This window comes from Centropristis striata, chromosome 22, assembly GCF_030273125.1.
Source record: "Centropristis striata isolate RG_2023a ecotype Rhode Island chromosome 22, C.striata_1.0, whole genome shotgun sequence".
In the NCBI taxonomy this organism is placed as follows: Eukaryota; Metazoa; Chordata; class Actinopteri; order Perciformes; family Serranidae; genus Centropristis; species Centropristis striata.
In genome coordinates, this window is record NC_081538.1 from 12,554,185 (window position 1) to 12,582,012 (window position 27,828).

General features: G+C 43.8%; 35 non-coding genes across 35 annotated transcripts; 18 read left to right on the forward strand and 17 right to left on the reverse strand.

Moving 5' to 3' along the window:
• Window positions 1-1,577: 1,577 nt before the first annotated feature.
• On the forward strand, window positions 1,578-1,648 carry trnag-gcc (transfer RNA glycine (anticodon GCC)). The gene has a single exon. It is a non-coding gene; the product is annotated as a tRNA-Gly (tRNA).
• A 200-nt stretch (window positions 1,649-1,848) lies between these two features.
• Window positions 1,849-1,921, forward strand: trnam-cau (transfer RNA methionine (anticodon CAU)). The gene has a single exon. It is a non-coding gene; the product is annotated as a tRNA-Met (tRNA).
• Window positions 1,922-2,134: 213 nt separating this feature from the next.
• trnal-aag (transfer RNA leucine (anticodon AAG)) lies at window positions 2,135-2,217 on the reverse strand. The gene has a single exon. It is a non-coding gene; the product is annotated as a tRNA-Leu (tRNA).
• Window positions 2,218-2,665: 448 nt separating this feature from the next.
• trnay-gua (transfer RNA tyrosine (anticodon GUA)) lies at window positions 2,666-2,770 on the reverse strand. The gene is made up of 2 exons: window positions 2,734-2,770; window positions 2,666-2,701 (listed from the first exon to the last, which is right to left on the reverse strand). It is a non-coding gene; the product is annotated as a tRNA-Tyr (tRNA).
• A 2,003-nt stretch (window positions 2,771-4,773) lies between these two features.
• Window positions 4,774-4,844, forward strand: trnag-gcc (transfer RNA glycine (anticodon GCC)). The gene has a single exon. It is a non-coding gene; the product is annotated as a tRNA-Gly (tRNA).
• A 200-nt stretch (window positions 4,845-5,044) lies between these two features.
• On the forward strand, window positions 5,045-5,117 carry trnam-cau (transfer RNA methionine (anticodon CAU)). The gene has a single exon. It is a non-coding gene; the product is annotated as a tRNA-Met (tRNA).
• Window positions 5,118-5,330: 213 nt separating this feature from the next.
• Window positions 5,331-5,413, reverse strand: trnal-aag (transfer RNA leucine (anticodon AAG)). Its single transcript has one exon. It is a non-coding gene; the product is annotated as a tRNA-Leu (tRNA).
• Window positions 5,414-5,861: 448 nt separating this feature from the next.
• trnay-gua (transfer RNA tyrosine (anticodon GUA)) lies at window positions 5,862-5,966 on the reverse strand. The gene is made up of 2 exons: window positions 5,930-5,966; window positions 5,862-5,897 (listed from the first exon to the last, which is right to left on the reverse strand). It is a non-coding gene; the product is annotated as a tRNA-Tyr (tRNA).
• Window positions 5,967-7,969: 2,003 nt separating this feature from the next.
• trnag-gcc (transfer RNA glycine (anticodon GCC)) lies at window positions 7,970-8,040 on the forward strand. The gene has a single exon. It is a non-coding gene; the product is annotated as a tRNA-Gly (tRNA).
• Window positions 8,041-8,240: 200 nt separating this feature from the next.
• trnav-cac (transfer RNA valine (anticodon CAC)) lies at window positions 8,241-8,313 on the forward strand. The gene has a single exon. It is a non-coding gene; the product is annotated as a tRNA-Val (tRNA).
• Window positions 8,314-8,526: 213 nt separating this feature from the next.
• Window positions 8,527-8,609, reverse strand: trnal-aag (transfer RNA leucine (anticodon AAG)). The gene has a single exon. It is a non-coding gene; the product is annotated as a tRNA-Leu (tRNA).
• Window positions 8,610-9,057: 448 nt separating this feature from the next.
• Window positions 9,058-9,162, reverse strand: trnay-gua (transfer RNA tyrosine (anticodon GUA)). The gene is made up of 2 exons: window positions 9,126-9,162; window positions 9,058-9,093 (listed from the first exon to the last, which is right to left on the reverse strand). It is a non-coding gene; the product is annotated as a tRNA-Tyr (tRNA).
• A 2,003-nt stretch (window positions 9,163-11,165) lies between these two features.
• Window positions 11,166-11,236, forward strand: trnag-gcc (transfer RNA glycine (anticodon GCC)). Its single transcript has one exon. It is a non-coding gene; the product is annotated as a tRNA-Gly (tRNA).
• Window positions 11,237-11,436: 200 nt separating this feature from the next.
• Window positions 11,437-11,509, forward strand: trnam-cau (transfer RNA methionine (anticodon CAU)). Its single transcript has one exon. It is a non-coding gene; the product is annotated as a tRNA-Met (tRNA).
• Window positions 11,510-11,722: 213 nt separating this feature from the next.
• On the reverse strand, window positions 11,723-11,805 carry trnal-aag (transfer RNA leucine (anticodon AAG)). Its single transcript has one exon. It is a non-coding gene; the product is annotated as a tRNA-Leu (tRNA).
• A 448-nt stretch (window positions 11,806-12,253) lies between these two features.
• Window positions 12,254-12,358, reverse strand: trnay-gua (transfer RNA tyrosine (anticodon GUA)). Its single transcript has 2 exons — window positions 12,322-12,358; window positions 12,254-12,289 (listed from the first exon to the last, which is right to left on the reverse strand). It is a non-coding gene; the product is annotated as a tRNA-Tyr (tRNA).
• A 2,003-nt stretch (window positions 12,359-14,361) lies between these two features.
• trnag-gcc (transfer RNA glycine (anticodon GCC)) lies at window positions 14,362-14,432 on the forward strand. Its single transcript has one exon. It is a non-coding gene; the product is annotated as a tRNA-Gly (tRNA).
• A 200-nt stretch (window positions 14,433-14,632) lies between these two features.
• On the forward strand, window positions 14,633-14,705 carry trnam-cau (transfer RNA methionine (anticodon CAU)). The gene has a single exon. It is a non-coding gene; the product is annotated as a tRNA-Met (tRNA).
• Window positions 14,706-14,918: 213 nt separating this feature from the next.
• trnal-aag (transfer RNA leucine (anticodon AAG)) lies at window positions 14,919-15,001 on the reverse strand. Its single transcript has one exon. It is a non-coding gene; the product is annotated as a tRNA-Leu (tRNA).
• A 448-nt stretch (window positions 15,002-15,449) lies between these two features.
• On the reverse strand, window positions 15,450-15,554 carry trnay-gua (transfer RNA tyrosine (anticodon GUA)). The gene is made up of 2 exons: window positions 15,518-15,554; window positions 15,450-15,485 (listed from the first exon to the last, which is right to left on the reverse strand). It is a non-coding gene; the product is annotated as a tRNA-Tyr (tRNA).
• A 1,999-nt stretch (window positions 15,555-17,553) lies between these two features.
• On the forward strand, window positions 17,554-17,624 carry trnag-gcc (transfer RNA glycine (anticodon GCC)). The gene has a single exon. It is a non-coding gene; the product is annotated as a tRNA-Gly (tRNA).
• Window positions 17,625-17,824: 200 nt separating this feature from the next.
• Window positions 17,825-17,897, forward strand: trnam-cau (transfer RNA methionine (anticodon CAU)). The gene has a single exon. It is a non-coding gene; the product is annotated as a tRNA-Met (tRNA).
• A 213-nt stretch (window positions 17,898-18,110) lies between these two features.
• trnal-aag (transfer RNA leucine (anticodon AAG)) lies at window positions 18,111-18,193 on the reverse strand. The gene has a single exon. It is a non-coding gene; the product is annotated as a tRNA-Leu (tRNA).
• Window positions 18,194-18,641: 448 nt separating this feature from the next.
• trnay-gua (transfer RNA tyrosine (anticodon GUA)) lies at window positions 18,642-18,746 on the reverse strand. Its single transcript has 2 exons — window positions 18,710-18,746; window positions 18,642-18,677 (listed from the first exon to the last, which is right to left on the reverse strand). It is a non-coding gene; the product is annotated as a tRNA-Tyr (tRNA).
• A 2,002-nt stretch (window positions 18,747-20,748) lies between these two features.
• trnag-gcc (transfer RNA glycine (anticodon GCC)) lies at window positions 20,749-20,819 on the forward strand. Its single transcript has one exon. It is a non-coding gene; the product is annotated as a tRNA-Gly (tRNA).
• A 200-nt stretch (window positions 20,820-21,019) lies between these two features.
• On the forward strand, window positions 21,020-21,092 carry trnam-cau (transfer RNA methionine (anticodon CAU)). The gene has a single exon. It is a non-coding gene; the product is annotated as a tRNA-Met (tRNA).
• A 213-nt stretch (window positions 21,093-21,305) lies between these two features.
• On the reverse strand, window positions 21,306-21,388 carry trnal-aag (transfer RNA leucine (anticodon AAG)). The gene has a single exon. It is a non-coding gene; the product is annotated as a tRNA-Leu (tRNA).
• Window positions 21,389-21,836: 448 nt separating this feature from the next.
• Window positions 21,837-21,941, reverse strand: trnay-gua (transfer RNA tyrosine (anticodon GUA)). The gene is made up of 2 exons: window positions 21,905-21,941; window positions 21,837-21,872 (listed from the first exon to the last, which is right to left on the reverse strand). It is a non-coding gene; the product is annotated as a tRNA-Tyr (tRNA).
• A 2,003-nt stretch (window positions 21,942-23,944) lies between these two features.
• trnag-gcc (transfer RNA glycine (anticodon GCC)) lies at window positions 23,945-24,015 on the forward strand. The gene has a single exon. It is a non-coding gene; the product is annotated as a tRNA-Gly (tRNA).
• Window positions 24,016-24,215: 200 nt separating this feature from the next.
• trnam-cau (transfer RNA methionine (anticodon CAU)) lies at window positions 24,216-24,288 on the forward strand. The gene has a single exon. It is a non-coding gene; the product is annotated as a tRNA-Met (tRNA).
• A 213-nt stretch (window positions 24,289-24,501) lies between these two features.
• Window positions 24,502-24,584, reverse strand: trnal-aag (transfer RNA leucine (anticodon AAG)). Its single transcript has one exon. It is a non-coding gene; the product is annotated as a tRNA-Leu (tRNA).
• A 448-nt stretch (window positions 24,585-25,032) lies between these two features.
• Window positions 25,033-25,137, reverse strand: trnay-gua (transfer RNA tyrosine (anticodon GUA)). The gene is made up of 2 exons: window positions 25,101-25,137; window positions 25,033-25,068 (listed from the first exon to the last, which is right to left on the reverse strand). It is a non-coding gene; the product is annotated as a tRNA-Tyr (tRNA).
• Window positions 25,138-27,140: 2,003 nt separating this feature from the next.
• Window positions 27,141-27,211, forward strand: trnag-gcc (transfer RNA glycine (anticodon GCC)). Its single transcript has one exon. It is a non-coding gene; the product is annotated as a tRNA-Gly (tRNA).
• A 200-nt stretch (window positions 27,212-27,411) lies between these two features.
• trnam-cau (transfer RNA methionine (anticodon CAU)) lies at window positions 27,412-27,484 on the forward strand. The gene has a single exon. It is a non-coding gene; the product is annotated as a tRNA-Met (tRNA).
• Window positions 27,485-27,697: 213 nt separating this feature from the next.
• On the reverse strand, window positions 27,698-27,780 carry trnal-aag (transfer RNA leucine (anticodon AAG)). Its single transcript has one exon. It is a non-coding gene; the product is annotated as a tRNA-Leu (tRNA).
• Window positions 27,781-27,828: the final 48 nt, after the last annotated feature.

Here is a 27,828-nt window from a genome sequence, read left to right on the forward strand (position 1 = left end):
CTCCTTCTTGTAGTAAATACATGAAAAGAACATCAGAAGATGCTTCAGTTGGTGAGATGTGAAACGTCAGACACCACACCACACCACACCAAAGGACCATGTCAGATCTATTGGACCTTTGCGCTTGGTTGTGATTTGGGAGACCTTGGTGTACTAGGACTTTTTACTGTCATGTCAGCATTGGTGGTTCAGTGGTAGAATTCTCGCCGCAGACACGGGTTCCATTCCCGGCCAATGCAACACATCTTCATTGTTGTTTGAAATCAGTCATGGCACAACTACCAGAGTACAATGGGCCTTTAATGGGGTTATTCCTGGTCAACATATCTCCCTTACACCAATGACGTGTAGCTGCATTTTGTGCCTTGTTGGTGCATAGGTTTAGGTGCATCAGTTTCTGAAGGTCGTGGTCCATCCCACTGGTTTCACAGACTTGCAAAAGATTTTGTGGAGATTGTTCCATTCACAGTCCTTGTGGCTCTAATGCATCACTGTTCTAGAATGTTATGTCACAGGCTGCAGTTGCTGAAAACACACCCAGACACATCGTAAGAGGTGAAAGGCAGTGGGGCTGGACAGTTTCTCTTTATTGATAACCAAGTCCTACAAGGATAAGGAGACAAGCTGTATAATGGGACAAGAGTTAACATTAGGAAGGTCCAAATCACTGGCAAGGTTTCCAAGGTAAGTATATTTTCCTAAATTGCTTTAAGAAGGAATATTTGTAAATAGTGTGAACTAATCCATACTTGAAAAGAAATGTAACCAAGTTTCTTGTGTTTGGCTAGTGTTTGGAGAGAACATCTTTTATTTCTCTGCAGTTTTCTTTTTGAGATTGGTGTTTAATGCATACACATGTATATTTACATGATTCTTGTCAAGGTTATCATCTTCTTTGTTGCTCTTGGTTGGGAAGTACAGTACAGAATGTGCACTTGTATGTATGGCCAACGCAGTGCCTCACTCGATGACACTGCATTGCGGGTAAAGTTGAGCATTGATCTGTCATGCTGCGTCATATGTCATGATGAGCACTGTTGACTTGAACTGCAGCAACATGAGATCAAATCTCAGGGAAGCTCAATTTATGAAGAGCCCTCACTGGTGTCTGAACAACTATGCATAGTACAGTCGTGCACGCTATGCCATTTGCAGCTAGCTATGGAGGAATACGATTCAAGTCATTTTCATTGGGTTGGATTTGTAACTATTTAAAAAGTTCCATTCATATTTTGTGGTATTTCTACAATAATCCTGCTTCCTCTGACATGTGGGAACTTTGTTTCATCCACCAGCAGGGAGCCACGGCAACTGGCACAAATGACGTCGATTGTAAACACCCTGTCCCTTGTTAAAATAAAGCAAGCAGCTCCTGTCAATTTTGGATTCCCTCAAACTCGGGCCGCGGCGGTGAGAACGCCGAATCCTAGCCACTAGACCATCGGGGAGTCACTCAATAGCAAGAGTCAATAGCAAGCTGCTAACGGTCGTGGTGATGCATTTGCAGTATGCTAGTGTTGGGGGTTTACTGTAATTTGGGACACCTGGGTGTACTAGGACTTTCACTTGCCATGAGAGCATTGGTGGTTCAGTGGTAGAATTCTCGCCTGCCACGCGGGAGACCCGGGTCCGATTCCCGGCCAATGCAAAAGATCGTCAATCTTGTTTATAATCAGTGGTTACACAAGTACCAGAATGCAATGAGCCATTAATTGGGTTTTGCCTAGTGAATAGGATACATGAATGGGCCATGTGGCTGCTGGTTGTTGTTTGAAGCTTCAGCACTCCCTTTTGTTCATGTTCATCAACACATCTCCGTTTGACCAATGCAGTCTCACTTCCTTTTGTGCCTCGTTGGCGCAGTAGGCAGCGCGTCAGTCTCATAATCTGAAGGTCGTGAGTTCAAGCCTCACACGGGGCATGAGCTTTTTTCCCTTTGTGTGTGGGATAAGTCCATTTTCAGTCAAACACTCAACTGTTTGACAGGGTGCTCTTATCCTGGGAGCCTGGTTTCCTGTCTCCTCCTTCTAGTAAATAGAGACTTGAAAAGCTGCCCGTTGTTTGGGATAACCACACAGATAATTAAATTCTAAATATAATGAAACAGCCAAGAGTTCCAGTGAAAAACAAAGGCTGTCAGAAGTGGGATTCAAACCCACGCCTCCCGTGGAGACTGCGACCTTAACGCAACGCCTTGGACCGCTCGGCCTTCCTGACTGAAAACAGCCCATATTTCTTAAAAAATTTGAAAAAACATCATAATATAGCGTAGTGTCACTGTTAACTAAGTAGTTCTCATCATGGATGGATTACAAAGACAGACAGAGTGACACAAAACAACAACAAAAAGAGGCGAACAGGCATTAAACACCCATATAGCCACACGAAAAAACAACTATATAAAGACCAAAACAATTACAAAGTGAAACAACAAAACTACAAAAGATGCAAATCAACAACAAATTGAGGCCAGCAGGCAATATACTATAAACTCTGTGAGGTGGTGGGTCGCTTTTCATGCCTTTGCCGAGGGAGCTACTGTTTCAAGCTGAAGCAAGTTGAGCTAGCAACAGGATATACTGTATTAGGAATGCACAGTTAGTTTGGTCTTCTCTATTTTAATCTACTATTTGTTGAACAGTCAGTATGTACGTTTAAAAGCCACTCCTTCGAGCCGGATTTGAACCAGCGACCTAAGGATTTCCATGATTAACACTACGTGCGGTTTTCCCTCTACAGTCCTCCGCTCTACCAACTGAGCTATCGAAGGGGGACGAGGGGGGACCAGCCACTAGCAGGAACATTTTTACCAGGGGAAACCCAGGTCCGATTCCCGGCCAATGCCAAAGATCATCAATGTGGTTTATAATCAGTGGTTACACAACTCCCAGAGTGCAATGGACCTTTAATTGGGTTTTGCCTAGTGAATAGGATACATGAATGGGCCATTGGGCTGCTGGTTGTTGTTTGAAGCTTCAGCTCTCACTTTTGTTTGTGTTGATCAATTAAGTGTTGCTGCATTTTGTGCCTCGTTTGTGCAGTAGGCAGTGCTTCAGTCTCATAATCTGAAGGTTGGGAGTTTAAGCCTGACATGGATCCTGGGCTTTTTTCCCTTTGTGTGTGGGATAAGTCAATTTTCAGTCAAACACTCAACTGTTTGACAGGGTGCTCTTATCCTGAGAGCCTGGTTTCCTGTCTCCTTCTTGTAGTAAATACATGAAAAGAACATCAGAAGATGCTTCAGTTGGTGAGATGTGAAACGTCAGACACCACACCACACCACACCAAAGGACCATGTCAGATCTATTGGACCTTTGCGCTTGGTTGTGATTTGGGAGACCTTGGTGTACTAGGACTTTTTACTGTCATGTCAGCATTGGTGGTTCAGTGGTAGAATTCTCGCCGCAGACACGGGTTCCATTCCCGGCCAATGCAACACATCTTCATTGTTGTTTGAAATCAGTCATGGCACAACTACCAGAGTACAATGGGCCTTTAATGGGGTTATTCCTGGTCAACATATCTCCCTTACACCAATGACGTGTAGCTGCATTTTGTGCCTTGTTGGTGCATAGGTTTAGGTGCATCAGTTTCTGAAGGTCGTGGTCCATCCCACTGGTTTCACAGACTTGCAAAAGATTTTGTGGAGATTGTTCCATTCACAGTCCTTGTGGCTCTAATGCATCACTGTTCTAGAATGTTATGTCACAGGCTGCAGTTGCTGAAAACACACCCAGACACATCGTAAGAGGTGAAAGGCAGTGGGGCTGGACAGTTTCTCTTTATTGATAACCAAGTCCTACAAGGATAAGGAGACAAGCTGTATAATGGGACAAGAGTTAACATTAGGAAGGTCCAAATCACTGGCAAGGTTTCCAAGGTAAGTATATTTTCCTAAATTGCTTTAAGAAGGAATATTTGTAAATAGTGTGAACTAATCCATACTTGAAAAGAAATGTAACCAAGTTTCTTGTGTTTGGCTAGTGTTTGGAGAGAACATCTTTTATTTCTCTGCAGTTTTCTTTTTGAGATTGGTGTTTAATGCATACACATGTATATTTACATGATTCTTGTCAAGGTTATCATCTTCTTTGTTGCTCTTGGTTGGGAAGTACAGTACAGAATGTGCACTTGTATGTATGGCCAACGCAGTGCCTCACTCGATGACACTGCATTGCGGGTAAAGTTGAGCATTGATCTGTCATGCTGCGTCATATGTCATGATGAGCACTGTTGACTTGAACTGCAGCAACATGAGATCAAATCTCAGGGAAGCTCAATTTATGAAGAGCCCTCACTGGTGTCTGAACAACTATGCATAGTACAGTCGTGCACGCTATGCCATTTGCAGCTAGCTATGGAGGAATACGATTCAAGTCATTTTCATTGGGTTGGATTTGTAACTATTTAAAAAGTTCCATTCATATTTTGTGGTATTTCTACAATAATCCTGCTTCCTCTGACATGTGGGAACTTTGTTTCATCCACCAGCAGGGAGCCACGGCAACTGGCACAAATGACGTCGATTGTAAACACCCTGTCCCTTGTTAAAATAAAGCAAGCAGCTCCTGTCAATTTTGGATTCCCTCAAACTCGGGCCGCGGCGGTGAGAACGCCGAATCCTAGCCACTAGACCATCGGGGAGTCACTCAATAGCAAGAGTCAATAGCAAGCTGCTAACGGTCGTGGTGATGCATTTGCAGTATGCTAGTGTTGGGGGTTTACTGTAATTTGGGACACCTGGGTGTACTAGGACTTTCACTTGCCATGAGAGCATTGGTGGTTCAGTGGTAGAATTCTCGCTTGCCACGCGGGAGACCCGGGTCCGATTCCCGGCCAATGCAAAAGATCGTCAATCTTGTTTATAATCAGTGGTTACACAAGTACCAGAATGCAATGAGCCATTAATTGGGTTTTGCCTAGTGAATAGGATACATGAATGGGCCATGTGGCTGCTGGTTGTTGTTTGAAGCTTCAGCACTCCCTTTTGTTCATGTTCATCAACACATCTCCGTTTGACCAATGCAGTCTCACTTCCTTTTGTGCCTCGTTGGCGCAGTAGGCAGCGCGTCAGTCTCATAATCTGAAGGTCGTGAGTTCAAGCCTCACACGGGGCATGAGCTTTTTTCCCTTTGTGTGTGGGATAAGTCCATTTTCAGTCAAACACTCAACTGTTTGACAGGGTGCTCTTATCCTGGGAGCCTGGTTTCCTGTCTCCTCCTTCTAGTAAATAGAGACTTGAAAAGCTGCCCGTTGTTTGGGATAACCATACAGATAATTAAATTCTAAATATAATGAAACAGCCAAGAGTTCCAGTGAAAAACAAAGGCTGTCAGAAGTGGGATTCAAACCCACGCCTCCCGTGGAGACTGCGACCTTAACGCAACGCCTTGGACCGCTCGGCCTTCCTGACTGAAAACAGCCCATATTTCTTAAAAATTTTGAAAAAACATCATAATATAGTGTAGTGTCACTGTTAACTAAGTAGTTCTCATCATGGATGGATTACAAAGACAGACAGAGTGACACAAAACAACAACAAAAAGAGGCGAACAGGCATTAAACACCCATATAGCCACACGAAAAAACAACTATATAAAGACCAAAACAATTACAAAGTGAAACAACAAAACTACAAAAGATGCAAATCAACAACAAATTGAGGCCAGCAGGCAATATACTATAAACTCTGTGAGGTGGTGGGTCGCTTTTCATGCCTTTGCCGAGGGAGCTACTGTTTCAAGCTGAAGCAAATTGAGCTAGCAACAGGATATACTGTATTAGGAATGCACAGTTAGTTTGGTCTTCTCTATTTTAATCTACTATTTGTTGAACAGTCAGTATGTACGTTTAAAAGCCACTCCTTCGAGCCGGATTTGAACCAGCGACCTAAGGATTTCCATGATTAACACTACGTGCGGTTTTCCCTCTACAGTCCTCCGCTCTACCAACTGAGCTATCGAAGGGGGACGAGGGGGGACCAGCCACTAGCAGGAACATTTTTACCAGGGGAAACCCAGGTCCGATTCCCGGCCAATGCCAAAGATCATCAATGTGGTTTATAATCAGTGGTTACACAACTCCCAGAGTGCAATGGACCTTTAATTGGGTTTTGCCTAGTGAATAGGATACATGAATGGGCCATTGGGCTGCTGGTTGTTGTTTGAAGCTTCAGCTCTCACTTTTGTTTGTGTTGATCAATTAAGTGTTGCTGCATTTTGTGCCTCGTTTGTGCAGTAGGCAGTGCTTCAGTCTCATAATCTGAAGGTTGGGAGTTTAAGCCTGACATGGATCCTGGGCTTTTTTCCCTTTGTGTGTGGGATAAGTCAATTTTCAGTCAAACACTCAACTGTTTGACAGGGTGCTCTTATCCTGAGAGCCTGGTTTCCTGTCTCCTTCTTGTAGTAAATACATGAAAAGAACATCAGAAGATGCTTCAGTTGGTGAGATGTGAAACGTCAGACACCACACCACACCACACCAAAGGACCATGTCAGATCTATTGGACCTTTGCGCTTGGTTGTGATTTGGGAGACCTTGGTGTACTAGGACTTTTTACTGTCATGTCAGCATTGGTGGTTCAGTGGTAGAATTCTCGCCGCAGACACGGGTTCCATTCCCGGCCAATGCAACAGATCTTCATTGTTGTTTGAAATCAGTCATGGCACAACTACCAGAGTACAATGGGCCTTTAATGGGGTTATTCCTGGTCAACATATCTCCCTTACACCAATGACGTGTAGCTGCATTTTGTGCCTTGTTGGTGCATAGGTTTAGGTGCATCAGTTTCTGAAGGTCGTGGTCCATCCCACTGGTTTCACAGACTTGCATAAGATTTTGTGGAGATTGTTCCATTCACAGTCCTTGTGGCTCTAATGCATCACTGTTCTAGAATGTTATGTCACAGGCTGCAGTTGCTGAAAACACACCCAGACACATCGTAAGAGGTGAAAGGCAGTGGGGCTGGACAGTTTCTCTTTATTGATAACCAAGTCCTACAAGGATAAGGAGACAAGCTGTATAATGGGACAAGAGTTAACATTAGGAAGGTCCAAATCACTGGCAAGGTTTCCAAGGTAAGTATATTTTCCTAAATTGCTTTAAGAAGGAATATTTGTAAATAGTGTGAACTAATCCATACTTGAAAAGAAATGTAACCAAGTTTCTTGTGTTTGGCTAGTGTTTGGAGAGAACATCTTTTATTTCTCTGCAGTTTTCTTTTTGAGATTGGTGTTTAATGCATACACATGTATATTTACATGATTCTTGTCAAGGTTATCATCTTCTTTGTTGCTCTTGGTTGGGAAGTACAGTACAGAATGTGCACTTGTATGTATGGCCAACGCAGTGCCTCACTCGATGACACTGCATTGCGGGTAAAGTTGAGCATTGATCTGTCATGCTGCGTCATATGTCATGATGAGCACTGTTGACTTGAACTGCAGCAACATGAGATCAAATCTCAGGGAAGCTCAATTTATGAAGAGCCCTCACTGGTGTCTGAACAACTATGCATAGTACAGTCGTGCACGCTATGCCATTTGCAGCTAGCTATGGAGGAATACGATTCAAGTCATTTTCATTGGGTTGGATTTGTAACTATTTAAAAAGTTCCATTCATATTTTGTGGTATTTCTACAATAATCCTGCTTCCTCTGACATGTGGGAACTTTGTTTCATCCACCAGCAGGGAGCCACGGCAACTGGCACAAATGACGTCGATTGTAAACACCCTGTCCCTTGTTAAAATAAAGCAAGCAGCTCCTGTCAATTTTGGATTCCCTCAAACTCGGGCCGCGGCGGTGAGAACGCCGAATCCTAGCCACTAGACCATCGGGGAGTCACTCAATAGCAAGAGTCAATAGCAAGCTGCTAACGGTCGTGGTGATGCATTTGCAGTATGCTAGTGTTGGGGGTTTACTGTAATTTGGGACACCTGGGTGTACTAGGACTTTCACTTGCCATGAGAGCATTGGTGGTTCAGTGGCAGAATTCTCGCCTGCCACGCGGGAGACCCGGGTCCGATTCCCGGCCAATGCAAAAGATCGTCAATCTTGTTTATAATCAGTGGTTACACAAGTACCAGAATGCAATGAGCCATTAATTGGGTTTTGCCTAGTGAATAGGATACATGAATGGGCCATGTGGCTGCTGGTTGTTGTTTGAAGCTTCAGCACTCCCTTTTGTTCATGTTCATCAACACATCTCCGTTTGACCAATGCAGTCTCGCTTCCTTTTGTGCCTCGTTGGCGCAGTAGGCAGCGCGTCAGTCTCACAATCTGAAGGTCGTGAGTTCAAGCCTCACACGGGGCATGAGCTTTTTTCCCTTTGTGTGTGGGATAAGTCCATTTTCAGTCAAACACTCAACTGTTTGACAGGGTGCTCTTATCCTGGGAGCCTGGTTTCCTGTCTCCTCCTTCTAGTAAATAGAGACTTGAAAAGCTGCCCGTTGTTTGGGATAACCATACAGATAATTAAATTCTAAATATAATGAAACAGCCAAGAGTTCCAGTGAAAAACAAAGGCTGTCAGAAGTGGGATTCAAACCCACGCCTCCCGTGGAGACTGCGACCTTAACGCAACGCCTTGGACCGCTCGGCCTTCCTGACTGAAAACAGCCCATATTTCTTAAAAATTTTGAAAAAACATCATAATATAGTGTAGTGTCACTGTTAACTAAGTAGTTCTCATCATGGATGGATTACAAAGACAGACAGAGTGACACAAAACAACAACAAAAAGAGGCGAACAGGCATTAAACACCCATATAGCCACACGAAAAAACAACTATATAAAGACCAAAACAATTACAAAGTGAAACAACAAAACTACAAAAGATGCAAATCAACAACAAATTGAGGCCAGCAGGCAATATACTATAAACTCTGTGAGGTGGTGGGTCGCTTTTCATGCCTTTGCCGAGGGAGCTACTGTTTCAAGCTGAAGCAAATTGAGCTAGCAACAGGATATACTGTATTAGGAATGCACAGTTAGTTTGGTCTTCTCTATTTTAATCTACTATTTGTTGAACAGTCAGTATGTACGTTTAAAAGCCACTCCTTCGAGCCGGATTTGAACCAGCGACCTAAGGATTTCCATGATTAACACTACGTGCGGTTTTCCCTCTACAGTCCTCCGCTCTACCAACTGAGCTATCGAAGGGGGACGAGGGGGGACCAGCCACTAGCAGGAACATTTTTACCAGGGGAAACCCAGGTCCGATTCCCGGCCAATGCCAAAGATCATCAATGTGGTTTATAATCAGTGGTTACACAACTCCCAGAGTGCAATGGACCTTTAATTGGGTTTTGCCTAGTGAATAGGATACATGAATGGGCCATTGGGCTGCTGGTTGTTGTTTGAAGCTTCAGCTCTCACTTTTGTTTGTGTTGATCAATTAAGTGTTGCTGCATTTTGTGCCTCGTTTGTGCAGTAGGCAGTGCTTCAGTCTCATAATCTGAAGGTTGGGAGTTTAAGCCTGACATGGATCCTGGGCTTTTTTCCCTTTGTGTGTGGGATAAGTCAATTTTCAGTCAAACACTCAACTGTTTGACAGGGTGCTCTTATCCTGAGAGCCTGGTTTCCTGTCTCCTTCTTGTAGTAAATACATGAAAAGAACATCAGAAGATGCTTCAGTTGGTGAGATGTGAAACGTCAGACACCACACCACACCACACCAAAGGACCATGTCAGATCTATTGGACCTTTGCGCTTGGTTGTGATTTGGGAGACCTTGGTGTACTAGGACTTTTTACTGTCATGTCAGCATTGGTGGTTCAGTGGTAGAATTCTCGCCGCAGACACGGGTTCCATTCCCGGCCAATGCAACACATCTTCATTGTTGTTTGAAATCAGTCATGGCACAACTACCAGAGTACAATGGGCCTTTAATGGGGTTATTCCTGGTCAACATATCTCCCTTACACCAATGACGTGTAGCTGCATTTTGTGCCTTGTTGGTGCATAGGTTTAGGTGCATCAGTTTCTGAAGGTCGTGGTCCATCCCACTGGTTTCACAGACTTGCAAAAGATTTTGTGGAGATTGTTCCATTCACAGTCCTTGTGGCTCTAATGCATCACTGTTCTAGAATGTTATGTCACAGGCTGCAGTTGCTGAAAACACACCCAGACACATCGTAAGAGGTGAAAGGCAGTGGGGCTGGACAGTTTCTCTTTATTGATAACCAAGTCCTACAAGGATAAGGAGACAAGCTGTATAATGGGACAAGAGTTAACATTAGGAAGGTCCAAATCACTGGCAAGGTTTCCAAGGTAAGTATATTTTCCTAAATTGCTTTAAGAAGGAATATTTGTAAATAGTGTGAACTAATCCATACTTGAAAAGAAATGTAACCAAGTTTCTTGTGTTTGGCTAGTGTTTGGAGAGAACATCTTTTATTTCTCTGCAGTTTTCTTTTTGAGATTGGTGTTTAATGCATACACATGTATATTTACATGATTCTTGTCAAGGTTATCATCTTCTTTGTTGCTCTTGGTTGGGAAGTACAGTACAGAATGTGCACTTGTATGTATGGCCAACGCAGTGCCTCACTCGATGACACTGCATTGCGGGTAAAGTTGAGCATTGATCTGTCATGCTGCGTCATATGTCATGATGAGCACTGTTGACTTGAACTGCAGCAACATGAGATCAAATCTCAGGGAAGCTCAATTTATGAAGAGCCCTCACTGGTGTCTGAACAACTATGCATAGTACAGTCGTGCACGCTATGCCATTTGCAGCTAGCTATGGAGGAATACGATTCAAGTCATTTTCATTGGGTTGGATTTGTAACTATTTAAAAAGTTCCATTCATATTTTGTGGTATTTCTACAATAATCCTGCTTCCTCTGACATGTGGGAACTTTGTTTCATCCACCAGCAGGGAGCCACGGCAACTGGCACAAATGACGTCGATTGTAAACACCCTGTCCCTTGTTAAAATAAAGCAAGCAGCTCCTGTCAATTTTGGATTCCCTCAAACTCGGGCCGCGGCGGTGAGAACGCCGAATCCTAGCCACTAGACCATCGGGGAGTCACTCAATAGCAAGAGTCAATAGCAAGCTGCTAACGGTCGTGGTGATGCATTTGCAGTATGCTAGTGTTGGGGGTTTACTGTAATTTGGGACACCTGGGTGTACTAGGACTTTCACTTGCCATGAGAGCATTGGTGGTTCAGTGGTAGAATTCTCGCCTGCCACGCGGGAGACCCGGGTCCGATTCCCGGCCAATGCAAAAGATCGTCAATCTTGTTTATAATCAGTGGTTACACAAGTACCAGAATGCAATGAGCCATTAATTGGGTTTTGCCTAGTGAATAGGATACATGAATGGGCCATGTGGCTGCTGGTTGTTGTTTGAAGCTTCATCACTCCCTTTTGTTCATGTTCATCAACACATCTCCGTTTGACCAATGCAGTCTCACTTCCTTTTGTGCCTCGTTGGCGCAGTAGGCAGCGTGTCAGTCTCATAATCTGAAGGTCGTGAGTTCAAGCCTCACACGGGGCATGAGCTTTTTTCCCTTTGTGTGTGGGATAAGTCCATTTTCAGTCAAACACTCAACTGTTTGACAGGGTGCTCTTATCCTGGGAGCCTGGTTTCCTGTCTCCTCCTTCTAGTAAATAGAGACTTGAAAAGCTGCCCGTTGTTTGGGATAACCATACAGATAATTAAATTCTAAATATAATGAAACAGCCAAGAGTTCCAGTGAAAAACAAAGGCTGTCAGAAGTGGGATTCAAACCCACACCTCCCGTGGAGACTGCGACCTTAACGCAACGCCTTGGACCGCTCGGCCTTCCTGACTGAAAACAGCCCATATTTCTTAAAAATTTTGAAAAAACATCATAATATAGCGTAGTGTCACTGTTAACTAAGTAGTTCTCATCATGGATGGATTACAAAGACAGACAGAGTGACACAAAACAACAACAAAAAGAGGCGAACAGGCATTAAACACCCATATAGCCACACGAAAAAACAACTATATAAAGACCAAAACAATTACAAAGTGAAACAACAAAACTACAAAAGATGCAAATCAACAACAAATTGAGGCCAGCAGGCAATATACTATAAACTCTGTGAGGTGGTGGGTCGCTTTTCATGCCTTTGCCGAGGGAGCTACTGTTTCAAGCTGAAGCAAGTTGAGCTAGTAACAGGATATACTGTATTAGGAATGCACAGTTAGTTTGGTCTTCTCTATTTTAATCTACTATTTGTTGAACAGTCAGTATGTACGTTTAAAAGCCACTCCTTCGAGCCGGATTTGAACCAGCGACCTAAAGATTTCCATGATTAACACTACGTGCGGTTTTCCCTCTACAGTCCTCCGCTCTACCAACTGAGCTATCGAAGGGGGACGAGGGGGGACCAGCCACTAGCAGGCACATTTTTACCAGGGGAAACCCAGGTCCGATTCCCGGCCAATGCCAAAGATCATCAATGTGGTTTATAATCAGTGGTTACACAACTCCCAGAGTGCAATGGACCTTTAATTGGGTTTTGCCTAGTGAATAGGATACATGAATGGGCCATTGGGCTGCTGGTTGTTGTTTGAAGCTTCAGCTCTCACTTTTGTTTGTGTTGATCAATTAAGTGTTGCTGCATTTTGTGCCTCGTTTGTGCAGTAGGCAGTGCTTCAGTCTCATAATCTGAAGGTTGGGAGTTTAAGCCTGACATGGATCCTGGGCTTTTTTCCCTTTGTGTGTGGGATAAGTCAATTTTCAGTCAAACACTCAACTGTTTGACAGGGTGCTCTTATCCTGAGAGCCTGGTTTCCTGTCTCCTTCTTGTAGTAAATACATGAAAAGAACATCAGAAGATGCTTCAGTTGGTGAGATGTGAAACGTCAGACACCACACCACACCACACCAAAGGACCATGTCAGATCTATTGGACCTTTGCGCTTGGTTGTGATTTGGGAGACCTTGGTGTACTAGGACTTTTTACTGTCATGTCAGCATTGGTGGTTCAGTGGTAGAATTCTCGCCGCAGACACGGGTTCCATTCCCGGCCAATGCAACAGATCTTCATTGTTGTTTGAAATCAGTCATGGCACAACTACCAGAGTACAATGGGCCTTTAATGGGGTTATTCCTGGTCAACATATCTCCCTTACACCAATGACGTGTAGCTGCATTTTCTGCCTTGTTGGTGCATAGGTTTAGGTGCATCAGTTTCTGAAGGTCGTGGTCCATCCCACTGGTTTCACAGACTTGCAAAAGATTTTGTGGAGATTGTTCCATTCACAGTCCTTGTGGCTCTAATGCATCACTGTTCTAGAATGTTATGTCACAGGCTGCAGTTGCTGAAAACACACCCAGACACATCGTAAGAGGTGAAAGGCAGTGGGGCTGGACAGTTTCTCGTTATTGATAACCAAGTCCTACAAGGATAAGGAGACAAGCTGTATAATGGGACAAGAGTTAACATTAGGAAGGTCCAAATCACTGTCAAGGTTTCCAAGGTAAGTATATTTTCCTAAATTGCTTTAAGAAGGAATATTTGTAAATAGTGTGAACTAATCCATACTTGAAAAGAAATGTAACCAAGTTTCTTGTGTTTGGCTAGTGTTTGGAGAGAACATCTTTTATTTCTCTGCAGTTTTCTTTTTGAGATTGGTGTTTAATGCATACACATGTATATTTACATGATTCTTGTCAAGGTTATCATCTTCTTTGTTGCTCTTGGTTGGGAAGTACAGTACAGAATGTGCACTTGTATGTATGGCCAACGCAGTGCCTCACTCGATGACACTGCATTGCGGGTAAAGTTGAGCATTGATCTGTCATGCTGCGTCATATGTCATGATGAGCACTGTTGACTTGAACTGCAGCAACATGAGATCAAATCTCAGGGAAGCTCAATTTATGAAGAGCCCTCACTGGTGTCTGAACAACTATGCATAGTACAGTCGTGCACGCTATGCCATTTGCAGCTAGCTATGGAGGAATACGATTCAAGTCATTTTCATTGGGTTGGATTTGTAACTATTTAAAAAGTTCCATTCATATTTTGTGGTATTTCTACAATAATCCTGCTTCCTCTGACATGTGGGAACTTTGTTTCATCCACCAGCAGGGAGCCACGGCAACTGGCACAAATGACGTCGATTGTAAACACCCTGTCCCTTGTTAAAATAAAGCAAGCAGCTCCTGTCAATTTTGGATTCCCTCAAACTCGGGCCGCGGCGGTGAGAACGCCGAATCCTAGCCACTAGACCATCGGGGAGTCACTCAATAGCAAGAGTCAATAGCAAGCTGCTAACGGTCGTGGTGATGCATTTGCAGTATGCTAGTGTTGGGGGTTTACTGTAATTTGGGACACCTGGGTGTACTAGGACTTTCACTTGCCATGAGAGCATTGGTGGTTCAGTGGTAGAATTCTCGCCTGCCACGCGGGAGACCCGGGTCCGATTCCCGGCCAATGCAAAAGATCGTCAATCTTGTTTATAATCAGTGGTTACACAAGTACCAGAATGCAATGAGCCATTAATTGGGTTTTGCCTAGTGAATAGGATACATGAATGGGTCATGTGGCTGCTGGTTGTTGTTTGAAGCTTCAGCACTCCCTTTTGTTCATGTTCATCAACACATCTCCGTTTGACCAATGCAGTCTCACTTCCTTTTGTGCCTCGTTGGCGCAGTAGGCAGCGCGTCAGTCTCATAATCTGAAGGTCGTGAGTTCAAGCCTCACACGGGGCATGAGCTTTTTTCCCTTTGTGTGTGGGATAAGTCCATTTTCAGTCAAACACTCAACTGTTTGACAGGGTGCTCTTATCCTGGGAGCCTGGTTTCCTGTCTCCTCCTTCTAGTAAATAGAGACTTGAAAAGCTGCCCGTTGTTTGGGATAACCATACAGATAATTAAATTCTAAATATAATGAAACAGCCAAGAGTTCCAGTGAAAAACAAAGGCTGTCAGAAGTGGGATTCAAACCCACGCCTCCCGTGGAGACTGCGACCTTAACGCAACGCCTTGGACCGCTCGGCCTTCCTGACTGAAAACAGCCCATATTTCTTAAAAATTTTGAAAAAACATCATAATATAGCGTAGTGTCACTGTTAACTAAGTAGTTCTCATCATGGATGGATTACAAAGACAGACAGAGTGACACAAAACAACAACAAAAAGAGGCGAACAGGCATTAAACACCCATACAGCCACACGAAAAAACAACTATATAAAGACCAAAACAATTACAAAGTGAAACAACAAAACTACAAAAGATGCAAATCAACAACAAATTGAGGCCAGCAGGCAATATACTATAAACTCTGTGAGGTGGTGGGTCGCTTTTCATGCCTTTGCCGAGGGAGCTACTGTTTCAAGCTGAAGCAAATTGAGCTAGCAACAGGATATACTGTATTAGGAATGCACAGTTAGTTTGGTCTTCTCTATTTTAATCTACTATTTGTTGAACAGTCAGTATGTACGTTTAAAAGCCACTCCTTCGAGCCGGATTTGAACCAGCGACCTAAGGATTTCCATGATTAACACTACGTGCGGTTTTCCCTCTACAGTCCTCCGCTCTACCAACTGAGCTATCGAAGGGGGACGAGGGGGGACCACTAGCAGGAACATTTTTACCAGGGGAAACCCAGGTCCGATTCCCGGCCAATGCCAAAGATCATCAATGTGGTTTATAATCAGTGGTTACACAACTCCCAGAGTGCAATGGACCTTTAATTGGGTTTTGCCTAGTGAATAGGATACATGAATGGGCCATTGGGCTGCTGGTTGTTGTTTGAAGCTTCAGCTCTCACTTTTGTTTGTGTTGATCAATTAAGTGTTGCTGCATTTTGTGCCTCGTTTGTGCAGTAGGCAGTGCTTCAGTCTCATAATCTGAAGGTTGGGAGTTTAAGCCTGACATGGATCCTGGGCTTTTTTCCCTTTGTGTGTGGGATAAGTCAATTTTCAGTCAAACACTCAACTGTTTGACAGGGTGCTCTTATCCTGAGAGCCTGGTTTCCTGTCTCCTTCTTGTAGTAAATACATGAAAAGAACATCAGAAGATGCTTCAGTTGGTGAGATGTGAAACGTCAGACACCACACCACACCACACCAAAGGACCATGTCAGATCTATTGGACCTTTGCGCTTGGTTGTGATTTGGGAGACCTTGGTGTACTAGGACTTTTTACTGTCATGTCAGCATTGGTGGTTCAGTGGTAGAATTCTCGCCGCAGACACGGGTTCCATTCCCGGCCAATGCAACAGATCATCAATGTGGTTTATAATCAGTGGTTACACAACTACCAGAGTACAATGGGCCTTTAATGGGGTTATTCCTGGTCAACATATCTCCCTTACACCAATGACGTGTAGCTGCATTTTGTGCCTTGTTGGTGCATAGGTTTAGGTGCATCAGTTTCTGAAGGTCGTGGTCCATCCCACTGGTTTCACAGACTTGCAAAAGATTTTGTGGAGATTGTTCCATTCACAGTCCTTGTGGTTCTAATGCATCACTGTTCTAGAATGTTATGTCACAGGCTGCAGTTGCTGAAAACACACCCAGACACATCGTAAGAGGTGAAAGGCAGTGGGGCTGGACAGTTTCTCTTTATTGATAACCAAGTCCTACAAGGATAAGGAGACAAGCTGTATAATGGGACAAGAGTTAACATTAGGAAGGTCCAAATCACTGGCAAGGTTTCCAAGGTAAGTATATTTTCCTAAATTGCTTTAAGAAGGAATATTTGTAAATAGTGTGAACTAATCCATACTTGAAAAGAAATGTAACCAAGTTTCTTGTGTTTGGCTAGTGTTTGGAGAGAACATCTTTTATTTCTCTGCAGTTTTCTTTTTGAGATTGGTGTTTAATGCATACACATGTATATTTACATGATTCTTGTCAAGGTTATCATCTTCTTTGTTGCTCTTGGTTGGGAAGTACAGTACAGAATGTGCACTTGTATGTATGGCCAACGCAGTGCCTCACTCGATGACACTGCATTGCGGGTAAAGTTGAGCATTGATCTGTCATGCTGCGTCATATGTCATGATGAGCACTGTTGACTTGAACTGCAGCAACATGAGATCAAATCTCAGGGAAGCTCAATTTATGAAGAGCCCTCACTGGTGTCTGAACAACTATGCATAGTACAGTCGTGCACGCTATGCCATTTGCAGCTAGCTATGGAGGAATACGATTCAAGTCATTTTCATTGGGTTGGATTTGTAACTATTTAAAAAGTTCCATTCATATTTTGTGGTATTTCTACAATAATCCTGCTTCCTCTGACATGTGGGAACTTTGTTTCATCCACCAGCAGGGAGCCACGGCAACTGGCACAAATGACGTCGATTGTAAACACCCTGTCCCTTGTTAAAATAAAGCAAGCAGCTCCTGTCAATTTTGGATTCCCTCAAACTCGGGCCGCGGCGGTGAGAACGCCGAATCCTAGCCACTAGACCATCGGGGAGTCACTCAATAGCAAGAGTCAATAGCAAGCTGCTAACGGTCGTGGTGATGCATTTGCAGTATGCTAGTGTTGGGGGTTTACTGTAATTTGGGACACCTGGGTGTACTAGGACTTTCACTTGCCATGAGAGCATTGGTGGTTCAGTGGTAGAATTCTCGCCTGCCACGCGGGAGACCCGGGTCCGATTCCCGGCCAATGCAAAAGATCGTCAATCTTGTTTATAATCAGTGGTTACACAAGTACCAGAATGCAATGAGCCATTAATTGGGTTTTGCCTAGTGAATAGGATACATGAATGGGCCATGTGGCTGCTGGTTGTTGTTTGAAGCTTCAGCACTCCCTTTTGTTCATGTTCATCAACACATCTCCGTTTGACCAATGCAGTCTCACTTCCTTTTGAGCCTCGTTGGCGCAGTAGGCAGCGCGTCAGTCTCATAATCTGAAGGTCGTGAGTTCAAGCCTCACACGGGGCATGAGCTTTTTTCCCTTTGTGTGTGGGATAAGTCCATTTTCAGTCAAACACTCAACTGTTTGACAGGGTGCTCTTATCCTGGGAGCCTGGTTTCCTGTCTCCTCCTTCTAGTAAATAGAGATTTGAAAAGCTGCCCGTTGTTTGGGATAACCATACAGATAATTAAATTCTAAATATAATGAAACAGCCAAGAGTTCCAGTGAAAAACAAAGGCTGTCAGAAGTGGGATTCAAACCCACGCCTCCCGTGGAGACTGCGACCTTAACGCAACGCCTTGGACCGCTCGGCCTTCCTGACTGAAAACAGCCCATATTTCTTAAAAATTTTGAAAAAACATCATAATATAGCGTAGTGTCACTGTTAACTAAGTAGTTCTCATCATGGATGGATTACAAAGACAGACAGAGTGACACAAAACAACAACAAAAAGAGGCGAACAGGCATTAAACACCCATATAGCCACACGAAAAAACAACTATATAAAGACCAAAACAATTACAAAGTGAAACAACAAAACTACAAAAGATGCAAATCAACAACAAATTGAGGCCAGCAGGCAATATACTATAAACTCTGTGAGGTGGTGGGTCGCTTTTCATGCCTTTGCCGAGGGAGCTACTGTTTCAAGCTGAAGCAAGTTGAGCTAGCAACAGGATATACTGTATTAGGAATGCACAGTTAGTTTGGTCTTCTCTATTTTAATCTACTATTTGTTGAACAGTCAGTATGTACGTTTAAAAGCCACTCCTTCGAGCCGGATTTGAACCAGCGACCTAAGGATTTCCATGATTAACACTACGTGCGGTTTTCCCTCTACAGTCCTCCGCTCTACCAACTGAGCTATCGAAGGGGGACGAGGGGGGACCAGCCACTAGCAGGCACATTTTTACCAGGGGAAACCCAGGTCCGATTCCCGGCCAATGCCAAAGATCATCAATGTGGTTTATAATCAGTGGTTACACAACTCCCAGAGTGCAATGGACCTTTAATTGGGTTTTGCCTAGTGAATAGGATACATGAATGGGCCATTGGGCTGCTGGTTGTTGTTTGAAGCTTCAGCTCTCACTTTTGTTTGTGTTGATCAATTAAGTGTTGCTGCATTTTGTGCCTCGTTTGTGCAGTAGGCAGTGCTTCAGTCTCATAATCTGAAGGTTGGGAGTTTAAGCCTGACATGGATCCTGGGCTTTTTTCCCTTTGTGTGTGGGATAAGTCAATTTTCAGTCAAACACTCAACTGTTTGACAGGGTGCTCTTATCCTGAGAGCCTGGTTTCCTGTCTCCTTCTTGTAGTAAATACATGAAAAGAACATCAGAAGATGCTTCAGTTGGTGAGATGTGAAACGTCAGACACCACACCACACCACACCAAAGGACCATGTCAGATCTATTGGACCTTTGCGCTTGGTTGTGATTTGGGAGACCTTGGTGTACTAGGACTTTTTACTGTCATGTCAGCATTGGTGGTTCAGTGGTAGAATTCTCGCCGCAGACACGGGTTCATTCCCGGCCAATGCAACAGATCTTCATTGTTGTTTGAAATCAGTCATGGCACAACTACCAGAGTACAATGGGCCTTTAATGGGGTTATTCCTGGTCAACATATCTCCCTTACACCAATGACGTGTAGCTGCATTTTCTGCCTTGTTGGTGCATAGGTTTAGGTGCATCAGTTTCTGAAGGTCGTGGTCCATCCCACTGGTTTCACAGACTTGCAAAAGATTTTGTGGAGATTGTTCCATTCACAGTCCTTGTGGCTCTAATGCATCACTGTTCTAGAATGTTATGTCACAGGCTGCAGTTGCTGAAAACACACCCAGACACATCGTAAGAGGTGAAAGGCAGTGGGGCTGGACAGTTTCTCTTTATTGATAACCAAGTCCTACAAGGATAAGGAGACAAGCTGTATAATGGGACAAGAGTTAACATTAGGAAGGTCCAAATCACTGGCAAGGTTTCCAAGGTAAGTATATTTTCCTAAATTGCTTTAAGAAGGAATATTTGTAAATAGTGTGAACTAATCCATACTTGAAAAGAAATGTAACCAAGTTTCTTGTGTTTGGCTAGTGTTTGGAGAGAACATCTTTTATTTCTCTGCAGTTTTCTTTTTGAGATTGGTGTTTAATGCATACACATGTATATTTACATGATTCTTGTCAAGGTTATCATCTTCTTTGTTGCTCTTGGTTGGGAAGTACAGTACAGAATGTGCACTTGTATGTATGGCCAACGCAGTGCCTCACTCGATGACACTGCATTGCGGGTAAAGTTGAGCATTGATCTGTCATGCTGCGTCATATGTCATGATGAGCACTGTTGACTTGAACTGCAGCAACATGAGATCAAATCTCAGGGAAGCTCAATTTATGAAGAGCCCTCACTGGTGTCTGAACAACTATGCATAGTACAGTCGTGCACGCTATGCCATTTGCAGCTAGCTATGGAGGAATACGATTCAAGTCATTTTCATTGGGTTGGATTTGTAACTATTTAAAAAGTTCCATTCATATTTTGTGGTATTTCTACAATAATCCTGCTTCCTCTGACATGTGGGAACTTTGTTTCATCCACCAGCAGGGAGCCACGGCAACTGGCACAAATGACGTCGATTGTAAACACCCTGTCCCTTGTTAAAATAAAGCAAGCAGCTCCTGTCAATTTTGGATTCCCTCAAACTCGGGCCGCGGCGGTGAGAACGCCGAATCCTAGCCACTAGACCATCGGGGAGTCACTCAATAGCAAGAGTCAATAGCAAGCTGCTAACGGTCGTGGTGATGCATTTGCAGTATGCTAGTGTTGGGGGTTTACTGTAATTTGGGACACCTGGGTGTACTAGGACTTTCACTTGCCATGAGAGCATTGGTGGTTCAGTGGTAGAATTCTCGCCTGCCACGCGGGAGACCCGGGTCCGATTCCCGGCCAATGCAAAAGATCGTCAATCTTGTTTATAATCAGTGGTTACACAAGTACCAGAATGCAATGAGCCATTAATTGGGTTTTGCCTAGTGAATAGGATACATGAATGGGCCATGTGGCTGCTGGTTGTTGTTTGAAGCTTCAGCACTCCCTTTTGTTCATGTTCATCAACACATCTCCGTTTGACCAATGCAGTCTCACTTCCTTTTGTGCCTCGTTGGCGCAGTAGGCAGCGCGTCAGTCTCATAATCTGAAGGTCGTGAGTTCAAGCCTCACACGGGGCATGAGCTTTTTTCCCTTTGTGTGTGGGATAAGTCCATTTTCAGTCAAACACTCAACTGTTTGACAGGGTGCTCTTATCCTGGGAGCCTGGTTTCCTGTCTCCTCCTTCTAGTAAATAGAGACTTGAAAAGCTGCCCGTTGTTTGGGATAACCATACAGATAATTAAATTCTAAATATAATGAAACAGCCAAGAGTTCCAGTGAAAAACAAAGGCTGTCAGAAGTGGGATTCAAACCCACGCCTCCCGTGGAGACTGCGACCTTAACGCAACGCCTTGGACCGCTCGGCCTTCCTGACTGAAAACAGCCCATATTTCTTAAAAATTTTGAAAAAACATCATAATATAGTGTAGTGTCACTGTTAACTAAGTAGTTCTCATCATGGATGGATTACAAAGACAGACAGAGTGACACAAAACAACAACAAAAAGAGGCGAACAGGCATTAAACACCCATATAGCCACACGAAAAAACAACTATATAAAGACCAAAACAATTACAAAGTGAAACAACAAAACTACAAAAGATGCAAATCAACAACAAATTGAGGCCAGCAGGCAATATACTATAAACTCTGTGAGGTGGTGGGTCGCTTTTCATGCCTTTGCCGAGGGAGCTACTGTTTCAAGCTGAAGCAAATTGAGCTAGCAACAGGATATACTGTATTAGGAATGCACAGTTAGTTTGGTCTTCTCTATTTTAATCTACTATTTGTTGAACAGTCAGTATGTACGTTTAAAAGCCACTCCTTCGAGCCGGATTTGAACCAGCGACCTAAGGATTTCCATGATTAACACTACGTGCGGTTTTCCCTCTACAGTCCTCCGCTCTACCAACTGAGCTATCGAAGGGGGACGAGGGGGGACCAGCCACTAGCAGGAACATTTTTACCAGGGGAAACCCAGGTCCGATTCCCGGCCAATGCCAAAGATCATCAATGTGGTTTATAATCAGTGGTTACACAACTCCCAGAGTGCAATGGACCTTTAATTGGGTTTTGCCTAGTGAATAGGATACATGAATGGGCCATTGGGCTGCTGGTTGTTGTTTGAAGCTTCAGCTCTCACTTTTGTTTGTGTTGATCAATTAAGTGTTGCTGCATTTTGTGCCTCGTTTGTGCAGTAGGCAGTGCTTCAGTCTCATAATCTGAAGGTTGGGAGTTTAAGCCTGACATGGATCCTGGGCTTTTTTCCCTTTGTGTGTGGGATAAGTCAATTTTCAGTCAAACACTCAACTGTTTGACAGGGTGCTCTTATCCTGAGAGCCTGGTTTCCTGTCTCCTTCTTGTAGTAAATACATGAAAAGAACATCAGAAGATGCTTCAGTTGGTGAGATGTGAAACGTCAGACACCACACCACACCACACCAAAGGACCATGTCAGATCTATTGGACCTTTGCGCTTGGTTGTGATTTGGGAGACCTTGGTGTACTAGGACTTTTTACTGTCATGTCAGCATTGGTGGTTCAGTGGTAGAATTCTCGCCGCAGACACGGGTTCCATTCCCGGCCAATGCAACACATCTTCATTGTTGTTTGAAATCAGTCATGGCACAACTACCAGAGTACAATGGGCCTTTAATGGGGTTATTCCTGGTCAACATATCTCCCTTACACCAATGACGTGTAGCTGCATTTTCTGCCTTGTTGGTGCATAGGTTTAGGTGCATCAGTTTCTGAAGGTCGTGGTCCATCCCACTGGTTTCACAGACTTGCAAAAGATTTTGTGGAGATTGTTCCATTCACAGTCCTTGTGGCTCTAATGCATCACTGTTCTAGAATGTTATGTCACAGGCTGCAGTTGCTGAAAACACACCCAGACACATCGTAAGAGGTGAAAGGCAGTGGGGCTGGACAGTTTCTCTTTATTGATAACCAAGTCCTACAAGGATAAGGAGACAAGCTGTATAATGGGACAAGAGTTAACATTAGGAAGGTCCAAATCACTGGCAAGGTTTCCAAGGTAAGTATATTTTCCTAAATTGCTTTAAGAAGGAATATTTGTAAATAGTGTGAACTAATCCATACTTGAAAAGAAATGTAACCAAGTTTCTTGTGTTTGGCTAGTGTTTGGAGAGAACATCTTTTATTTCTCTGCAGTTTTCTTTTTGAGATTGGTGTTTAATGCATACACATGTATATTTACATGATTCTTGTCAAGGTTATCATCTTCTTTGTTGCTCTTGGTTGGGAAGTACAGTACAGAATGTGCACTTGTATGTATGGCCAACGCAGTGCCTCACTCGATGACACTGCATTGCGGGTAAAGTTGAGCATTGATCTGTCATGCTGCGTCATATGTCATGATGAGCACTGTTGACTTGAACTGCAGCAACATGAGATCAAATCTCAGGGAAGCTCAATTTATGAAGAGCCCTCACTGGTGTCTGAACAACTATGCATAGTACAGTCGTGCACGCTATGCCATTTGCAGCTAGCTATGGAGGAATACGATTCAAGTCATTTTCATTGGGTTGGATTTGTAACTATTTAAAAAGTTCCATTCATATTTTGTGGTATTTCTACAATAATCCTGCTTCCTCTGACATGTGGGAACTTTGTTTCATCCACCAGCAGGGAGCCACGGCAACTGGCACAAATGACGTCGATTGTAAACACCCTGTCCCTTGTTAAAATAAAGCAAGCAGCTCCTGTCAATTTTGGATTCCCTCAAACTCGGGCCGCGGCGGTGAGAACGCCGAATCCTAGCCACTAGACCATCGGGGAGTCACTCAATAGCAAGAGTCAATAGCAAGCTGCTAACGGTCGTGGTGATGCATTTGCAGTATGCTAGTGTTGGGGGTTTACTGTAATTTGGGACACCTGGGTGTACTAGGACTTTCACTTGCCATGAGAGCATTGGTGGTTCAGTGGTAGAATTCTCGCCTGCCACGCGGGAGACCCGGGTCCGATTCCCGGCCAATGCAAAAGATCGTCAATCTTGTTTATAATCAGTGGTTACACAAGTACCAGAATGCAATGAGCCATTAATTGGGTTTTGCCTAGTGAATAGGATACATGAATGGGCCATGTGGCTGCTGGTTGTTGTTTGAAGCTTCAGCACTCCCTTTTGTTCATGTTCATCAACACATCTCCGTTTGACCAATGCAGTCTCACTTCCTTTTGTGCCTCGTTGGCGCAGTAGGCAGCGCGTCAGTCTCATAATCTGAAGGTCGTGAGTTCAAGCCTCACACGGGGCATGAGCTTTTTTCCCTTTGTGTGTGGGATAAGTCCATTTTCAGTCAAACACTCAACTGTTTGACAGGGTGCTCTTATCCTGGGAGCCTGGTTTCCTGTCTCCTCCTTCTAATAAATAGAGACTTGAAAAGCTGCCCGTTGTTTGGGATAACCATACAGATAATTAAATTCTAAATATAATGAAACAGCCAAGAGTTCCAGTGAAAAACAAAGGCTGTCAGAAGTGGGATTCAAACCCACGCCTCCCGTGGAGACTGCGACCTTAACGCAACGCCTTGGACCGCTCGGCCTTCCTGACTGAAAACAGCCCATATTTCTTAAAAATTTTGAAAAAACATCATAATATAGTGTAGTGTCACTGTTAACTAAGTAGTTCTCATCATGGATGGATTACAAAGACAGACAGAGTGACACAAAACAACAACAAAAAGAGGCGAACAGGCATTAAACACCCATATAGCCACACGAAAAAACAACTATATAAAGACCAAAACAATTACAAAGTGAAACAACAAAACTACAAAAGATGCAAATCAACAACAAATTGAGGCCAGCAGGCAATATACTATAAACTCTGTGAGGTGGTGGGTCGCTTTTCATGCCTTTGCCGAGGGAGCTACTGTTTCAAGCTGAAGCAAATTGAGCTAGCAACAGGATATACTGTATTAGGAATGCACAGTTAGTTTGGTCTTCTCTATTTTAATCTACTATTTGTTGAACAGTCAGTATGTACGTTTAAAAGCCACTCCTTCGAGCCGGATTTGAACCAGCGACCTAAGGATTTCCATGATTAACACTACGTGCGGTTTTCCCTCTACAGTCCTCCGCTCTACCAACTGAGCTATCGAAGGGGGACGAGGGGGGACCAGCCACTAGCAGGAACATTTTTACCAGGGGAAACCCAGGTCCGATTCCCGGCCAATGCCAAAGATCATCAATGTGGTTTATAATCAGTGGTTACACAACTCCCAGAGTGCAATGGACCTTTAATTGGGTTTTGCCTAGTGAATAGGATACATGAATGGGCCATTGGGCTGCTGGTTGTTGTTTGAAGCTTCAGCTCTCACTTTTGTTTGTGTTGATCAATTAAGTGTTGCTGCATTTTGTGCCTCGTTTGTGCAGTAGGCAGTGCTTCAGTCTCATAATCTGAAGGTTGGGAGTTTAAGCCTGACATGGATCCTGGGCTTTTTTCGCTTTGTGTGTGGGATAAGTCAATTTTCAGTCAAACACTCAACTGTTTGACAGGGTGCTCTTATCCTGAGAGCCTGGTTTCCTGTCTCCTTCTTGTAGTAAATACATGAAAAGAACATCAGAAGATGCTTCAGTTGGTGAGATGTGAAACGTCAGACACCACACCACACCACACCAAAGGACCATGTCAGATCTATTGGACCTTTGCGCTTGGTTGTGATTTGGGAGACCTTGGTGTACTAGGACTTTTTACTGTCATGTCAGCATTGGTGGTTCAGTGGTAGAATTCTCGCCGCAGACACGGGTTCCATTCCCGGCCAATGCAACACATCTTCATTGTTGTTTGAAATCAGTCATGGCACAACTACCAGAGTACAATGGGCCTTTAATGGGGTTATTCCTGGTCAACATATCTCCCTTACACCAATGACGTGTAGCTGCATTTTGTGCCTTGTTGGTGCATAGGTTTAGGTGCATCAGTTTCTGAAGGTCGTGGTCCATCCCACTGGTTTCACAGACTTGCAAAAGATTTTGTGGAGATTGTTCCATTCACAGTCCTTGTGGCTCTAATGCATCACTGTTCTAGAATGTTATGTCACAGGCTGCAGTTGCTGAAAACACACCCAGACACATCGTAAGAGGTGAAAGGCAGTGGGGCTGGACAGTTTCTCTTTATTGATAACCAAGTCCTACAAGGATAAGGAGACAAGCTGTATAATGGGACAAGAGTTAACATTAGGAAGGTCCAAATCACTGGCAAGGTTTCCAAGGTAAGTATATTTTCCTAAATTGCTTTAAGAAGGAATATTTGTAAATAGTGTGAACTAATCCATACTTGAAAAGAAATGTAACCAAGTTTCTTGTGTTTGGCTAGTGTTTGGAGAGAACATCTTTTATTTCTCTGCAGTTTTCTTTTTGAGATTGGTGTTTAATGCATACACATGTATATTTACATGATTCTTGTCAAGGTTATCATCTTCTTTGTTGCTCTTGGTTGGGAAGTACAGTACAGAATGTGCACTTGTATGTATGGCCAACGCAGTGCCTCACTCGATGACACTGCATTGCGGGTAAAGTTGAGCATTGATCTGTCATGCTGCGTCATATGTCATGATGAGCACTGTTGACTTGAACTGCAGCAACATGAGATCAAATCTCAGGGAAGCTCAATTTATGAAGAGCCCTCACTGGTGTCTGAACAACTATGCATAGTACAGTCGTGCACGCTATGCCATTTGCAGCTAGCTATGGAGGAATACGATTCAAGTCATTTTCATTGGGTTGGATTTGTAACTATTTAAAAAGTTCCATTCATATTTTGTGGTATTTCTACAATAATCCTGCTTCCTCTGACATGTGGGAACTTTGTTTCATCCACCAGCAGGGAGCCACGGCAACTGGCACAAATGACGTCGATTGTAAACACCCTGTCCCTTGTTAAAATAAAGCAAGCAGCTCCTGTCAATTTTGGATTCCCTCAAACTCGGGCCGCGGCGGTGAGAACGCCGAATCCTAGCCACTAGACCATCGGGGAGTCACTCAATAGCAAGAGTCAATAGCAAGCTGCTAACGGTCGTGGTGATGCATTTGCAGTATGCTAGTGTTGGGGGTTTACTGTAATTTGGGACACCTGGGTGTACTAGGACTTTCACTTGCCATGAGAGCATTGGTGGTTCAGTGGTAGAATTCTCGCCTGCCACGCGGGAGACCCGGGTCCGATTCCCGGCCAATGCAAAAGATCGTCAATCTTGTTTATAATCAGTGGTTACACAAGTACCAGAATGCAATGAGCCATTAATTGGGTTTTGCCTAGTGAATAGGATACATGAATGGGCCATGTGGCTGCTGGTTGTTGTTTGAAGCTTCAGCACTCCCTTTTGTTCATGTTCATCAACACATCTCCGTTTGACCAATGCAGTCTCACTTCCTTTTGTGCCTCGTTGGCGCAGTAGGCAGCGCGTCAGTCTCATAATCTGAAGGTCGTGAGTTCAAGCCTCACACGGGGCATGAGCTTTTTTCCCTTTGTGTGTGGGATAAGTCCATTTTCAGTCAAACACTCAACTGTTTGACAGGGTGCTCTTATCCTGGGAGCCTGGTTTCCTGTCTCCTCCTTCTAGTAAATAGAGACTTGAAAAGCTGCCCGTTGTTTGGGATAACCGTACAGATAATTAAATTCTAAATATAATGAAACAGCCAAGAGTTCCAGTGAAAAACAAAGGCTGTCAGAAGTGGGATTCAAACCCACGCCTCCCGTGGAGACTGCGACCTTAACGCAACGCCTTGGACCGCTCGGCCTTCCTGACTGAAAACAGCCCATATTTCTTAAAAATTTTGAAAAAACATCATAATAT